The 16,035-nt window shown below is 41.8% G+C and overlaps 1 protein-coding gene and 1 long non-coding RNA gene across 16 annotated transcripts in view; both read left to right on the forward strand.

The window, feature by feature from the left end:
- The window catches only part of RGS6 (regulator of G protein signaling 6), a 606,508-nt gene that overhangs the window by 225,907 nt on the left and 364,566 nt on the right, over window positions 1-16,035 (forward strand). The gene's annotated exons all lie outside the window — the stretch shown is intronic.
- Window positions 422-6,744, forward strand: LOC131517450 (uncharacterized). Its single transcript, XR_009264600.1, has 3 exons — window positions 422-893; window positions 3,945-4,020; window positions 4,716-6,744. It is a non-coding gene; the product is annotated as an uncharacterized LOC131517450 (long non-coding RNA).

The raw sequence follows: 16,035 nt of genomic DNA on the forward strand, positions 1-16,035 counted from the left end.
TTTTTTTTTTTATTTTATTTTTTTTAATTTTTTTTTTTAATGTTTATTTATTTTTGAGACAGAGAGAGACAGAGCATGAACGGGGGAGGGGCAGAGAGAGAGGGAGACACAGAATCGGAAGCAGGCTCCAGGCTCTGAGCCATCAGCCCAGAGCCGACGTGGGGCTTGAACTCACGGACCGTGAGACCGTGACCTGAGCTGAAGTCGGATGCTTAACCGACTGAGCCACCCAGGCGCCCCCTGGTAGGTACTTTCTAATTCAATAATGTAAATTCAGGGGAGTCGGCCAATGCGATGTCTTGTTTTGTTTGTGAAAAGTTAGGGCCACAGTTAGGTTTTCTTGTAGCCTGAAATAAAAGGTTGTTCTAAATTCTGGAATTTGCCCCCTCCCCTACCCCCCAGCAAGGGCCTGGGAGATATAGATGAGGACATTATCTTTCCAGGCTAATGCCAGAGTAAAGGAAAGGAAAAGAAAGAGAAAAGGTTTCATGTTCAGTTAAAGTATGAAGTCTTTATCTGTTGTCTTGGGCAGAAGTAATCAACCTTGATGTCAGCTACTTATCTTCCTCATCAATTTGATTCAAAGGTCTCCAGTGTCTTCTAGTTTTGAAGAGGTGTCAGTGGTCAGAAGCATTTGATAAGGGCCCTTCCAGTGGAGCTCCAACACTCTCTTCGTCTGATAACATTTCCAGAATACCCAATCACCATGCTCTAGATTGTGACCAACAAGAACCCCTGAATTGGGATCTGGAAAGACTTCTTTAACCTGTTGATGACAGGCTTGAGCATAAGATCTCAGAGACTTAGAATAGCTGGTCACAGTAGCATGAGATAACAAAGGACAAGCAGAAGGCTGCATAGACATTGGTCTGCTGGTGACTCTTTCATGTAGAGTGAGTTTGTTTCTTAAAGGGGGAACTTCAAATAGTCAACAGGACCAAGGGCGTTACCTTAGCTCAGGGAAGTCCAATAGTTTCAGCACATTTAGAAATTTTAAGTTGGAGGATCTCTCAACCTTGTCTGACGATTGAAGTGATAAGGACAGTGATAATTCAAAGAAGTTTGCAAGGTTTTCATCAAGGCTTGTAAGATTCATTCAATGAGATGGTTTCCTTGATGACTGGAGATTATGGAAGGTTCCCAGTGAGAAACACATTCTCTAACGGTCTTTTTGCTACCATGATGGCATCAGCTTTGTAGCAGTGGAAGGCCTCAGACCATCAGGAAAACACACAAACAGTAATAAAAACACTGTGACAACCCTCACTAAGTGGCATCTGAATGTAGTCTAGTTGTTGGTGTTCTAAGGATCCAGAGACAGGAGGTCTGAGGCCTCTGGGGACAAAAGTAATTTTTCCAGGATTATGGACTTGACTAGTTACACATTGCTGGTGACTATTTTTTGCTATTTTGTACAAGTCTCCCCACTAATGTCTGTTAGTAATTTGAGACATCTTAAATGCCCTGTAGTGGGGTGGAGGAATGTAAAAATGGAAACATGGGGTTTTCCAGGGAGCCGGGAAGAACCAAGTGGCCACCTTGGGTTTCCCATAACCATGGCTATTCATTGAATTTACAGTCATTATTTTACAATTTTGATGTTTCTGATCTGGGAGCCAACTGTCACCATGTTGCAAGGACATCATGATGGCAAAAGTCTGGCAATAAGGGGTCATTTTTGTAGAAGCAGAATGGACTTTATCCACATGTGCCATAACCTTTACAGGTTCTGTTGCTGTTTGCCTTTTCATGAGAGTCAGCTAAATCACATATTAAATTTTTTTCCCCAAGATTCCTTTTCCACTCTCCTTAGTGGCTTTAATTACATATATTAGAGGTTTTTTTTTTTAATGCTTAGAAACTTTAATTTCTAGTGAAAACCAAGTAGTAAGCAATTGTGAACTGATATACCAGCATGTACCTTTTTAATTTTCCAGCGTAGTGCAAACACATCCAAATATCTTTTACTTTCTCTGTAATAAGAAGCCAAAGTAGAGACACCTATGTTCAGTAATTAATATTTTGGTATTTTATCTTATTTGGAAATGATCTAAGTAGTAAATGAATTTAACTTATCATTTCACCGAACTCAGCAAAACTTTAAGGTTTTAGGTTACCAAAAAGATTTGGGAGACTATTTAAAAGTTTGCCTAAAATTTAAAATTTTCTTTACATCTATTCAATTTACTTGTTCTTAACAATTCTGCTTGAATCACCCATAAAAATTTAATGAGACATCAAAGTCAGTCATTCTCCCAAGCTAGTTTTAAAGAACATTTTGTAACAGATAACATCAACTCACCTGACTTTAAGTAAACCCAGGCAGAATAAAAGTTGTAATTTTAATGTTGATAACTCTAAAGACATGTCTAATTAAACCAAAAACCAAATATTTTCCCAGATCGTGTGAACTTGAGAAAACATTTGTGTTAGTTTCTATCTTTCTGAGAATTTTAGAATGCCTAATCCTTACAAGTGCTTGCCTTCAAAATAACTAAATAGAGCTCTTTTACAAATTAATTTTAGCAGTACCATCCAGAGGTAGAAAAATATCTCACACCTACAGCATATACATGTGGACACACACACAAACACAGAGACCAATGCAAAGACCCTGTAGTTTACTAATGTTTGAGGAGAAGATTTTTAAGATTTGTATTTGTGCCTGGAATTAATCTTAAGGAGGCTGTGCTATAGAACTCTTTTGGCAGTTTGTATTTTATTTTATTTTTTAAGATTCCTTATTTTTAAGTAATCGTCACACCCAAGGCGGGACTTGAACTCACAACCCCGAGATCAAGAGTGGCACACTGCACCCACTGAGCCAGCCAGGCGCTCCTAGCAATTTGTGTTTTAAAAAGACTGCTTGCTTCTTTTTCTTTCTTTCTCCTTCAGTCTCAGATGATTGTGGGCTATGCTTACATTTCAAAGACATAAGATGTAAAACTTAAAGGGACAAAGAAAGACTGCAAGTTCCCCCCAAGATGGACTTTGGTTTCCCAGAGCCAATAATTTACAAGCCAGCCATTTGAGATAAATGGGAAGTTTTGGGAGTAGTAAAGGAATAGGTGAATTTTGAATTGCCTCTATAGCTGCATTTCTAGTTTTGTAAAGTTTTGTAAGATAAGGACTATTATTTTAATTCCTCAAAGACTTGGGTTGTAATTTAAATGACATCATATGTTGGTCTATGCTTCCAACTACACTATCCTCAATTGGCTTCTTTCCCTCAGGGCACATAGTTCTAATTTTAAATATTTCTGGGAGTATTGAATTACCTGCCTTGGGTGTAACAGATGTCCCCAAAGAGTGTGCAAAGGATACTACCTTCTCAAGATCCAGAGTCATTCCTGAAGATAGCCAAGAGAAAGAACCAACAACCCATGTGTCCCAGGCAGGCGGAAAGCCAAGCCTAGTTATACAAATTGAGACAAACAAGAAGGCAATAGCTGTCCCCAGGAGGGAGAGGATCAGTGAATGACCTATGGGCTTAGATTTGGAAAGGAAGGAACAATGTGAAATTTCATTTTCCTTTCTTGACTGGGCACCACAGACAGAGACAGAGAAGAACAGATTCCGGTGAAATTTTCACCCTCCCCTGGCTTCTGCCAGTTTTTCTAGGATCCCTCCTGCAGGCTGGTATCTACCAGAATTTCTCCTTGGCTGTTTAAAGGAACAGCATGCAGTTTACCAGAAAATCCCTCAGTTTTGTCAACTCTGGGAGGGGTCTGTAAGGGAACCCTCCTCCTGAGGTAGGTATAGGGGTGTCCGTAAGGCCATTAACTCAGCAGACTTTTGTTTATGATTGTGTAGTCTTTTCAGAGTGGAAAAACAATTCAGACTAGAAGGAGCTCTCAAAGGAGGATAGAGGGGAGCAGTGGGAGTTAGGTGAGTCTTACAGTCTTTTGTTTTAGGTCTCTCTCACATCTTTAATTTTTCATCAGCCTTTTGCAGTAAGTCTTTCAATGAAACTACTTTGGAATCCTGAGACCTTTTGCGGGCTTCTCCTTGCCAATTAAAGTAGGTATCCCATTTTGTTTAATTTGGGAACCCTTGCTTTTAAGTGTACTTCTTAAATGAACCATCTTGTCTAATTGGAGCATTCTACATAATGGCCATTGTATTTGTGAGTTGAAGTTCCCCTGTGGGCTGGCAGCAGTTTGGTAGGTCCCTAGCTGCAAATGGAATTAACCCATATTTCTTTCCAGCCACATCCATCTACAGAGGGGTGCAACTCACATTTCTGTCTGGCCTTATTTTGGGTCCCCCAGCCTGACAACTGCCAAACCAAATTCTTCAGGACACAAAACAAGCTTATTACAATTTTGCTGTTCCTCCACCTCCCCCCCCCCCCCCCCCCCCCCCGCAGCTGCCCAGGTACCTGCAACTTTCAGGACTATAATTCTTAGACATAAAATAAGCAGGTGTGCCTGAAGGTAGTACACTTGAATCTTTAGAATTTAAGGATCCCAGTAGCTAAGGCTTTGAGTTTCTCAGAGTCAAACTGACACCTGAAAGGGATACACTGCTGGGTTGGGGATCGTTTGTGTTTTACAGTGTCCCTCATTGCATGAAAGCTTTCTTGAGGTTGGGACTGACCCAGTATCAATCTAACTCATTGCATGACCAATTTATCCTATCATGAGAGTCTTCTTGAAGTGGTGAATGCCCTAACAGCCTTTAAATGCTTGGCCTGTGCCCACCAATCTTTGCAGGTTTCTGGCTTCCGAGGATTCCCTTGGCAATAACTTACTGCACAAAACAAGACAGACAAACATGTGCACCTTAACATATCTGTGGTAGCCAAGGGATGTTACTGACTCCTGGCCACAAGAAGGCCCTGTGTGCACTACCACCAATTCCTGTGGAACCATGGACTGGGCAAGTGATTAAACCAGCAAACCCCAAGGGATGGGGACTGTGGACTGATTCCAAACAAAATGGAGAAAGACAGCTGCTGCCAGCAGTTCCCAGTGTGGAATCCAGGGATAGAACTAAGGTCTAGGGTTTTTCCTCTGGGGAACTGTGGTCTGAAAGGCTACAGGCTTGAGCTCTGGGAAGACCCTTCTGACAGCTCAGTTGGGTCCTGGGCAAAACTACCCACTCAGCTGGGTTCTGGGCAGAATTGCCTGCCCAGTTGGGCTCCAAGCATAATTGTCTGCCAGTTCAGGCTGACCACCCCTGTAAAGGAAAGCCAATTAGATGGAGACCTTGTACCCAACAGGAGTGGAGCTCAGAACTGAGAGGGGCTTCAGCCTTTGGAAACAGAGAGAAAGACAGTAAACCCAGATGGTTCATGGGGTACCACACTTGGATTTCCTGTCCTTGGATGCCATTGGAAGTTCGCTTTAGATCCCAGCACTGCCACCAAATCTGTTAAATAATAAAAATTCAGTTACATAATTTTAAAGATCCAGTTGGCTTTATTAACCAATTCATGAATCAGTCAGTCTCCATCTAGCACGTAGAGGGGGCTCTGAGGAGTTGTACGCGTGGAAGGTTTTTATAGGAAGGAGGGTGGTACAATAAGTTCTTAGCAAAAGAAAAGAAAGGATAGTTTGACCTTGGCAGAAGGGCAGGAGATCTTATTAGGTGGATTCCCTTATCTTTTGGGGGATGGAGAGGGCCCACGTGACAGATTAACTCACAGATGCTGATCAGAAAATTCCTGACTATCCAGCCAAGACTACATTTCTGGGGGGAAGTTAGAACTGTAGTTAGGTTGGGTATTGAGTCCCGGTTTGGTGACCTGGCCTATGTGACACTATTTTGGGCCTGTGGTTTTCTTTTTAACAGCTTGGAAAATGTTTTATCCCCATTGCCACTAGAGCAGGCTGCATAAGCTGTGGCTTATGTGTGCATGCCAGACACATGCATGGGTTTATCAGGAAAAGCTACTGAATTGATGTGTCAGGGGGAAGAGGGTAGTGATGGGAAAGCCCCACTGACAGGCCTCAGTGTTAGGCTCTGGTTTTTAGTTGTGGCTCCTTTGGCAACTACTCCTTAACCCCCTCAGCTCTCATGCCCACTAGGCCCTGAACTGAGGAGAGCTCAGACTATGCTGCTTCCCTTCAACTTGACTGTCTCCATCATTTCCCTCCTCACCCTTGTGTTCTTTTCTCACAAGCCTGACTCAGACCTAGTTTTTGCCTGTTTGTTTTCTTTTGCTCACAGACTATTCTCTTGGGCCAGATTCCTACCCCCGCCCCCCAATCATCTTATTCTGTCTCCTCAAATGTTTTTTTCAATGCAATCTTGCCAAAAGCTATTTTAGGGTTTGACTGTGGCTTTTTGGCATCATTATCTCACTGGGTCTAGTTTGGAGGTTCCTCTGGGATCTCTTGCTGGAGTCTTCTCTTTTTAGGATTTCCCAGTCTATATCAGAAGCATAAAAAAAAAATCATCACTTTGTCCTGGGGAGAATGTTATTTTCTCCATTCAGATATTTAAAAATCTTAATGCTCTACAACTAGAGTTTTATTTTGTAAGGGATATTCTCTGGTAAGCTGCCAATGGCAACCTATAATATGAAGTTCCATATGCCCCTTTGGGTTCAACTGTAATCTTTATGAGATAATTTCATCCCCTTCTTTCTTGCTGTGTAACTGAAATCCTCAAGAGCAAAGAAACTTTTGTATCCCTCCCACATCCCAGAACTAGCTTGGAGTTTGGCCTCAGGCAACAACCAACTAACAGTGCCTTGAAGATAATCCTCTGGGGAGTTAATTAAGATAGACTGAATAATTTAAGGAGCAGTTCTGGTGAGTGAAATAGAGAAGAGCATTTTGGGTTCAAGGGTTGATGCATCCCCTTTTTCATTATTTCAACTCTTACCTCTACTTTCTTGATGAACGTTAAAGAAAAGTAAACCTATTTTATAGATTTGATAGTGTTAATTAATTTTGGTGCTTACTATGGGCTCGCCTTTGGGCTGGGCTCCATGGAAGTTTGAGTTGTAATTACGCAGTAAGCTTTCAAATTGTACGATAAAATCCTGGTCAGTTTTCAAGATCCATCCCAGAGGCCACCATCTCCAGGAAGTCTGACCAAACTCTTCTTTGGGTTTGGTCACTCCCTCATCCCTACCCCATACAACTTTCTACACAGCTACATTACAGCTCTTCAGATATCATCTTATATCTATTCGTTTACCCGTTTTACCTATTGGACATAAGCAATGGGTGGTGGGAACTGTTGGCTTCATTTGTTTATTCAATTATATTAATGAAGTGTTGGATATTTATCAGTCACTGGATTTGATCCTAGTGTTTCAAGGAATGAAGACAGTCCTCATTTTGTTGTGTGCACATTTTGTTGTGTGCATCAGTCATTCTGCAGCTGCATTTCTGCTCCACGCTCCCTTTTTCCTCTGGACGATTAAGAAATTCAGCCATTTTGAAGAATTATTTAGCTATGAGTGTGGCTCAGTGTTCTCTAAGATTTGTTAACCCATCTCTAGTCAGAGGTGTAGAAGCTGGACATGTTTTGTTTGTAGTCTTTTCTCTGCCAGACACGGCTGCACCATCATCTTCTGATAGACTCTTTTAGGCCAGTGACTTGGCTTCTTTGATCTTGGTATCTTCGGCAGTGTTTTGCTCATATTCACTCCAAATGTGTTAGGCATTGAACTAAAGGAAAGGTACTCCACTTGGCATTTATATGCCTGTGGTTTATTTTTAAAGCCATATTTTATTTAAAATTTTTGTTAACATTTATTCATTTTTGAGAGACAGAGATAGGGCATGAGTGGGGGAGGGGCAGAGAGAGACGAGGAGACACAGAATCCAAAGCAGGCTTCAGGCTTTGAGCTCTCAGCACCCATGAACTGTGAGATCATGACCTGAGCAGAATTCAGATGCTTAACCAACTGAGCCACCCAAGCACCCCAAAAGACCTATTTTATTTAAAATGAGACTAACTTGAAATGCACTAGGATGGCTTATTCTTAGAAGAAGGAACCTGGAAGATCAAGGAGATATGCCAGAAAGAGAAACTATGTATTTGTACGATTGCACCCATTTATCTGTTCCTATATCCCCTTGAAGATCCCTTTTTCAGCTCTAACACTGGCTGCATTTCTTTCATCTGAATTTCAAGATCTTTTATGGTGTTTCTCCTCCATACCCTTTACTTACCTTACTTAGCTTTTTGGTAATTCCAATACTTGCAATTTTTTTGTCCTCTCTCATATTCTGCTTTATATTTTACAGATTTAGAAATGTACTCTACTCAGTTGCAATCCTAGAACTGACTTGCTAAAGAGTCCAGAATTTGCCACAAGGTACCCTTTGCTGTATGTGGAAATGGGACCCTAAGGCATCAGCAAGAAGGTCAGTAAATGCTGACCATCCTGACCAGTGAAGTCTGTTAATACTTCCCACTTCTTTCCTTCAGAACATTTACTAGGCTTTCCATCTCCCAGGCTTGCAATAACCCCCTTCTCTCGAAAAGACCATGCCTTAGGGGCGCCTGGGTGGCTCAGTTGATTAAACATCCAACTTCAGCTCAGGTCATAATCTTGCGATTTGTGGATTTGAGCCCTACATCAGGTTCTGTGCTGACAGCTCAGAGCCTGGAGTCTGCTTCATATTCTGTGTCTCCCTCTCTCTCTGCCCCTCCCCTGCTCATGCTCTGTCTCTCTCTGTCTCTCAACAATAAATAGCTGATAAAAATAAAATAAAATAAAATAAAATAAAATAAAATAAAATAAAATAAAATAAAAGACCATGCTTTATACATAGGCCTTTCTAGTGTTTCTTCCATTCAGAGGATAGGAAGATAGCATATACTGGTGTGTGATTTGATAGACATAACTGATATTGCCTATGCTTCCACCATCAGGTAAGTCCCTAAATTTGTGTGGGGTCTTTCTTCAACCACCTTCTTCCATGAGCCAGGCTTGCCTATTATGGTAAGCAGTTTACTCATCTCTTAAAGCAAAAGACACACTCTTACATGATGGGTGGACACATCATATTACTGCTTTATAGAAAACATCATTCATATTCAGTCTGTCTTTTTACACTCACCAGTAATGTTATGGTGTAGACTTCATGGAAGCGGGTTTCCTCTATGGCAGGTAATAATGCTTTCTTAGCATAGACTTAGTATATTTATCAACACAGAATTCTAAGCAACCGCTTTTAATTGGGTAGAGTTGTTATTCAAACTGAAGCCCATTTGGGCTAACAACCAGTCCTCTCGTGTCTACATTATTCTTCTGCACTGGTTTCCTAAGAACTATCAAGCCCCTTAAGTTTAACGTTCATACTACTGTCACAGTTTTTCTTCCATTGTCAGCTTTGACTGAATTACTTATTCACTGAAGCTCTCTGGTGATTTTCCGCTGCACTCAGTTACCTCTGAATGTGTTGGCCATCTCTAGAAGGATAGGTATTACCTGTTTCTACACCCCCTCCCACATCCACTAAGGTTATTGTCTCTACTTTATCCTGAAGTCTTTTCTCATCTACAGTGACTAATGCTCCATCCACTAGAAATGGTATTAACTCCTTTCCATAAAGACCACACATAGTTGTTCTAGGATTGCCTGGAATTATAGGCTAATATGTCAGTGTTGGGGCTTCAGAGTTAATCCAACAGACGCATTTCAATTTTCCCTGGTTCTATGTGCACCAACTTAGTCATTAATTAAATCTCTGGGTCAGAAATTGTAGCAAGAATGTGCCATTTAATATGCTTCCCACATATTTTTTAAAATAGTTTAACTTTTTTGCCTGTGTTTCTCGTACATGTGCCGTGATTGAGTTACTCTCTTATCCCTTGACCTTGCCAACAACTAGGGCAGGATCAAAGTCTTGTAGTTCTCTTTATGGCATTTAACACAATGTCACAAAAACTTTGGCCTTAAGTACTTCTTCTTATGGTAAGCTTCATGGGACTTTGGTGTCTCGAAGAACTTTCTGGCCTGTGGGGCAGGAGATCCACTTGATTCTAGACCTGGCACAGACTCTCATTTGCTGCCACTGTGGGGTTCACCTAAAGATGTGGGCCTCAGTTTTCTCAGCTGTGAAGTGTGAGGATGGGATTCTCAGCAAGCTCCCTTCCAGCTCTAAACTTATCTGAGTTCCCCCTTTCCCTTGTTCTGTATCTGCCACTTTCTGGAATATCTTTTGTATTTAATATAATAAGTTTGTCCTCACTTTGAAAGGTGTTTATGACATGAGAAAGAGGTGGGAAATAGTTAACATAAATGCATTCTGAGAAGCCTAATACTTTTTTTCCTGCCAAACTTCTCTTTTTTTCTCCTCTTCCCCCGATATTTTTTGGGGGGTGGGTGGACGGGTGGGTGGCTTTTGCGATATTGATATTCAGAGAAGAGTAGAGCATGCAGGACTGCAAAGGTTCATAACAGATGGTTATATGGTGCCATTTTAGGAGGGTTATTATAAATAACACATCTATTTTCCTGAATAGTAGGATGTCTTAAGTGTTGAGGCTTCACCCTACTATTGAAATAGAAAGAGGAGGAGGAATCAAGGAAACACCTAGCTAGAACATTTTTGCATGATCTCAACTTTCTTATTGTTCCTGAGCATCTTAATTTGGATAGTGGTGTGTTTTTGAGATTGAATGCAAGGAAATTCATTGCACAATTTTTCTGGCACTCATTTCCCTTCTCTAAATGCTGCTTTGCTGGAGCTGCTTCCTCCCTTGCCTGCGTGAGCTTGTCTGCCCATATCCCAGCTGCAGTCGGTTGGCACAACCTTTCTCCCGAGGAATTGTATTGTACTCCGGGTGGATGTAATTCACGTACCCACTATCCCCAAAGGGAGAAGCAGTCTCTGCATTGGTAACTACAAAGAAGGAACTGACCTTGTATCCCCACTGTAGAGTGAATATATTGTTTATGTTAGGTGTTCAATAAGATATTTTTTACCTCGAGGATAACGGAGACAGGATGTAAAGAAACTTGTCAAGCTTCTTTAGGATGGCAACCTTTGAACATGTTTTGCTCTGTGAATTGGAATATGCTGCCCATCAAATTGTCACTTCAGTGGTTACCATACAAACATTTGGTTACATTAATGTAATTGCTTTCCTTACATGCTAACTTGGTAACCTGGTTCCTTGAAAGATATTACCCCATGTAATATCCAAGGGAAATGGAAAGAGGATGCCTTAGAATGTTACTTCTCTCGTTTTCCCATTCCAACCCCTGATTTAGTGCCCTTTATCTCTTCACCTCCAACCCTGCATGCTTTTCAATAAAAGAAAATGCATTTGGGTTGCCATAGCTCACGGACATTAGTGAGGGGGCACGCCGAAACTTGAGAGGACCCCCAGATTCTCAAACACCACTAACTGGGTTGGAACCACTGGAGGTCGAGCTGGATTTCCTCAGTGGTTTTATTCCCATTTTTGCCAGGGGCCTTGCACATGTTATGTCATAAGATACTTTCTACAGCACTGTATGGTAGGTATTAACACAAGTATAAACTTTATACTCTAAGCATAGGAACCAAGGTATGGAATCCTCAGATGCCAAGGGTCTGCTAGATGCCCTGAATGAAAAGGTAAGTTCTGTCATCTGTTATGGAAAACTAGAATGCAAGTGCAAAATGGACTGAGACCTCCATGGGGAGAGAGAAGTTTGATGCCTTTCTAGCAGTATCCCCAAAATGGACATTATGAGTACACCAAAGGGAAGGGATAATGTCCTCATCACTCTTCCTGTGGTAGAATTACATTTGCATCCTTCCTGCTAGAAATGTACTTCACTGCAGTGGGTCTTTACCTGTGTTTTTCTTTTTTGGAGGGAGAGTCCTTCTATTTCGTACACCGAAGTGGCCAGATACTCCATCTCTCTGCCCCCTGGCAGCTAGATCAGGGGTATGTCATGACTTGGGCTTCGCCAGTTGGTACTCTTCTTCTGCACTTTGGAGCTGGGGCATGTGCCGCAGAGATCAAAGAACACCCGAGCAAGATTCTAAGGCAGCAGTGTTGACAGGCAGTGAGAGAAGCAGCACGGAGTCCAGGGTGCCGCCACTGTCCTCCAGACCTTGTGTGGCTAGTTCCTGGAGTAGCCACCCTGAGTTTCTGCCTAGTTTTCTAACACTTCCATCAGTTGTCTTTTCTTCAGCGTTCTTCCAACGCATTCCTTTTCTGCTTAAGGTAGCCAGACTGAACTCCTGTGGCTCACAACCAATGACCTTGTATAATTCTGTCACAGAATACTGTGTGGCTTTGCTTACTCACCTGGCATGAATTACCTTCTGCTCAGGCAGTTTAGAGACATCCGTAGTCCATATGGATCACTGTTAATTTCACTTTTTATGGTGAAAACTTGTTCCAGGTGGGAAAGCATGATTATTTTGGCTTGATTTTAATAAGCAGAAAACAAAGGAAAAGAAATACTGTGTTGGCACCGAGCATTAAAATATAAGGAAATAAAGCTCTTAATGGGTAGACTTTTAGCTAAGCTCCACAGGTTTATTTGTTTGTTTATGTTCTCTGCCTATTCATTCAACAAAAGGAACTGGGGAAATTCATGGCAAGGAGAAAATAAAGCATCAAAGAGGATACAAATATTGAATAAGGTATTGGAAACCCAAACACTTAGATCTTTAACATTCATTATGAGGTTACTTCACATTTCTTAGGCAGATTTTTTCCCCACCACTTGGTATTCTGTGCGTACACTTACATATTTAAATAATAAATTTTAAAAATCCCATAAAAAACGGTCAAGTTTTTTTTCCCCATTTGACTTGCAGTTATTTCACTTCGATGAGACTCGTTAAGGAAACCATTTAGAGTTGTAAATGCCACCAAGTCATTCCAAAGTAAAGATTAGAAATTCTCTCATCAATCGCTAGTCAAAAAGGTCCTGACATTTCTCTATGGATTTGGCCCATGTGATTATTTACCAGTGACCATCCGACCTCCGTGCAAAGCTGCTCCCCCTGAAAGGGGCATGGTCTTTGCACAAGGTAGAGCGACACTTCATGGGTACCAGCAGCCATAACAGTTTCTTGAAAAGCAAATCAGATTCACATTTACTTGAGTGCTGGGTAAGATGTTTTGTAGGCAGAAAAGGAACTATACCCTACTATCATTTCAGCTTTTATACAGCAAATCTTCTTATAAGTTTAAAAAGGCTTTATAATCATTTTAATTAGTGCTTTCTCACCAAGCCCTGGGTGGGACATGACTGGCACATTTTTCTAAGAAAATGTAGTTAATGCCGCATTTATGACATGGAATTGACACAAGATGCTAATTGGTGGGGAGCTGATAATAGCAGCAGAATGATGGCAGAACACTGTTTCCATAGCCTGGTGCACCAGACTGGTTCCCCCATTTTTATAGGCTTAGGTAGTGGGGAGGGAAGGAGCTAATGACTATGATTTTTACAGTAAAAAGGGAAGACAGGATTTCCAAAAGCATCATTAGAAATGTCAACATAAGCCTGTTTCAGAATTAAAGCAGTGTATCTCAAAACTCGCCCCTGTAATGAAGCACCCTTAATATATTAACCAGCTGGTAACCAGCATCTGAGATCACATTTGAATGTGCCCCTTTCCAGAATGGCTGTGGGTGCTGGCTTCTTGTCTTCATCTGAGGATTTTCAGCTGGGCTTCTGAGCAGGCTGGACCCTGAGCCTGGGTTGAGGAGTGAGCCAGGTATAGGATTTTGAGGCCCTTTGCAGTGGGCTGCTGGCAGACCTATCTTTATCTTTCATTCATAGGCATGGACTAGACTCCAGCCGCCTTTCCTTTAACTTGAGAGAGGTTATTTGACCATTCTAACTCTTGCTGTGTAAAAAGTGCAGTGGTCCTTGTCAAGACATAACAAACTATATTTGAACATTGCTTTATCATTTACTGTTATATGCAGATGATAAGTGCTGTGGGGCAAAGACCTGCCATTCTCTATTCACATCATAAGCAAATGTGCAGAGACCAGGGTGTATTCTGAGTCTGTATGGTTGATCACAGCCCTCACCGAGAGTTTCTGGAGCTATTCCCTCAGTCAGTAGACCATGACATGGCACAGGAAGGGAACAACACCCAGCTGAAGAGTGTTAACACATGTCTTTAGTGCCCTGATCCTCATTTTGCTGACTCATCTGTAACTCTGGAATCTTCATGTAGATTCCATCGCCCTGAGGACCCGGTTTAGGAATATGGCTCCTCAGTTCCCCCAAGGTTGTCTCTGTCCTTGGTCTGTAGCACCAGAGCTGCTGTGTCCATCAGCCTCTGACGGTCCTCAACCCTCTCCCTGGTCAGGGGCCAGTCACATTGCCCCAGTGACCCTATAGGGAGAACTCTGAGTTTCCACCCCTCTTTGCAGGAGTTGATCTCTAGGTAATATCATAGGCTCTCGAAAGCTGCAGACAGACGTGTCTGCTAAGTCTCCATTGTCATCCATGGTTCTCCTCGAGCTTGTCCTCTACTGGGCAGTGAGGAAGGGCACAAGGTCAAAGGCCTTGACTCCAAGCGACTTCTCATACTCTCCAAAGATGTCCTAAAGGTGTGCCTCTACGAGCCATCAATTCTTGTTAGCTGTGGACTTGGGTTCTTCCAGCGTGTGGCGTCAACCCTGCCGTCTTTGTGTGTCCTACATCTCTGTATGTCCTGCGTAGGGACCTTGGGACTCATGGTAAACTTCAGTGCTGGAAGTGACTTCCAGTACCATGCTCCATATGGCTCCTCATCAAATTACATTCCTAGATTATATAGTTTACACTAAAAAAATCTCCCAAGGTATCTAGGACCATACTGGATCCTAAATAAAATGCTTGTTAACAGTGTCACCTCCATTTAGTATATATTGAAATAACTTTTTCTCCCCCAGTGTTCCCCTCTTGATCTCTACTTTGAGGGGCCACTCAGCCAGGACTTTCTGCGAGAGAATTGGTATATTTAGCAGTCATCAGATAGTTACTGTTATGGTGCTGAGTTTTTAGAAACCTGTTAATTGTACTAGCTTAAACCTAAATTACATGTTCCTGTCTTCATATGGTGATGATGATGATTTTATAAATGCTGGTTGGATAGCACTGTAATTAGTGGGCACCGGCTTCTATTTTGGTAACAATTTATTCTTATACCACGTTTGAGAGGTTTCTCTTTCCTGTGGTCACAAAGAGGTAAAAAAAAAAAAAAAATGACATCCTTTTTAATAAGGCATCCCAAGCAGCCTGAGTACCTATGAATTATAAATGAAAACTTTTCAGTGATTAAAATAAATATACTGATGCAGTCCCCTTTTCTGCGTCATTGCTTCACTAGGCCTGCATGAAAATCACTCAGAGGAAGTCCCATGGGTCTCTGAGATCACCTCCATCTGGTTCATGCATTTCTCTGATGTAAATCAGAGGGAATTAAGGACAGTGGCATTTTGGCTGGCTTGAGGAGAGGTGTTCTTTCTTCCAGGGGAGCCATCAGCCCCCTGCTGATAGGTTAGGTAGGGCCCTGTGGTCCAGCTCTTCATGGACTTGTGTTTGTAGCTATGGTCTCACAATGTAGCTCGGTCCACATTTTGTTGCCTCAGTAATCAATTTCCATTTAATGTTCAAAGATGATTCCATTCCATTCCTTTCCCAGGTAAGGCTTTATTTAGTAGCAACAGTTGAGGGCAGGTGCTGGGGCAGGTGAATTAAGAGCTCCTTTAATTTATGACCACAAGAGACCCTTGTGGAACCTTGAAGGCTGTCACTCTAAAATAAGAGCCAAACACAATCCCAGATGGATACTAATCAACATAAATGAATTGCATTTTCAGGAATCCTTCTTTCCCACTTCTCAGTGCAAAGCTCCTGCTGCCATCAGGGGCCATTGGGTGAGAAGTGGGTAGTAGGGAAAATTCTTGAAGACCATAATGACATACATGAGGGCAAAGAAAGAGAAGCCTGGATAAAGAAGAAAACTTTCTCCTAGCTTTGTTTATTCCTCCCTGCCCTCCATTTGCCTTTTATTTGATTGGTTGTTGATTAAATGACATTAATGTCTGTTGCAGAATTGTGCATGAGAGACTACTGGTCTTTTACTGTTCACGTTGGAAATGAAA

Source organism: Neofelis nebulosa, chromosome 7 (genome assembly GCF_028018385.1).
Source record: "Neofelis nebulosa isolate mNeoNeb1 chromosome 7, mNeoNeb1.pri, whole genome shotgun sequence".
Classification (NCBI taxonomy): Eukaryota; Metazoa; Chordata; class Mammalia; order Carnivora; family Felidae; genus Neofelis; species Neofelis nebulosa.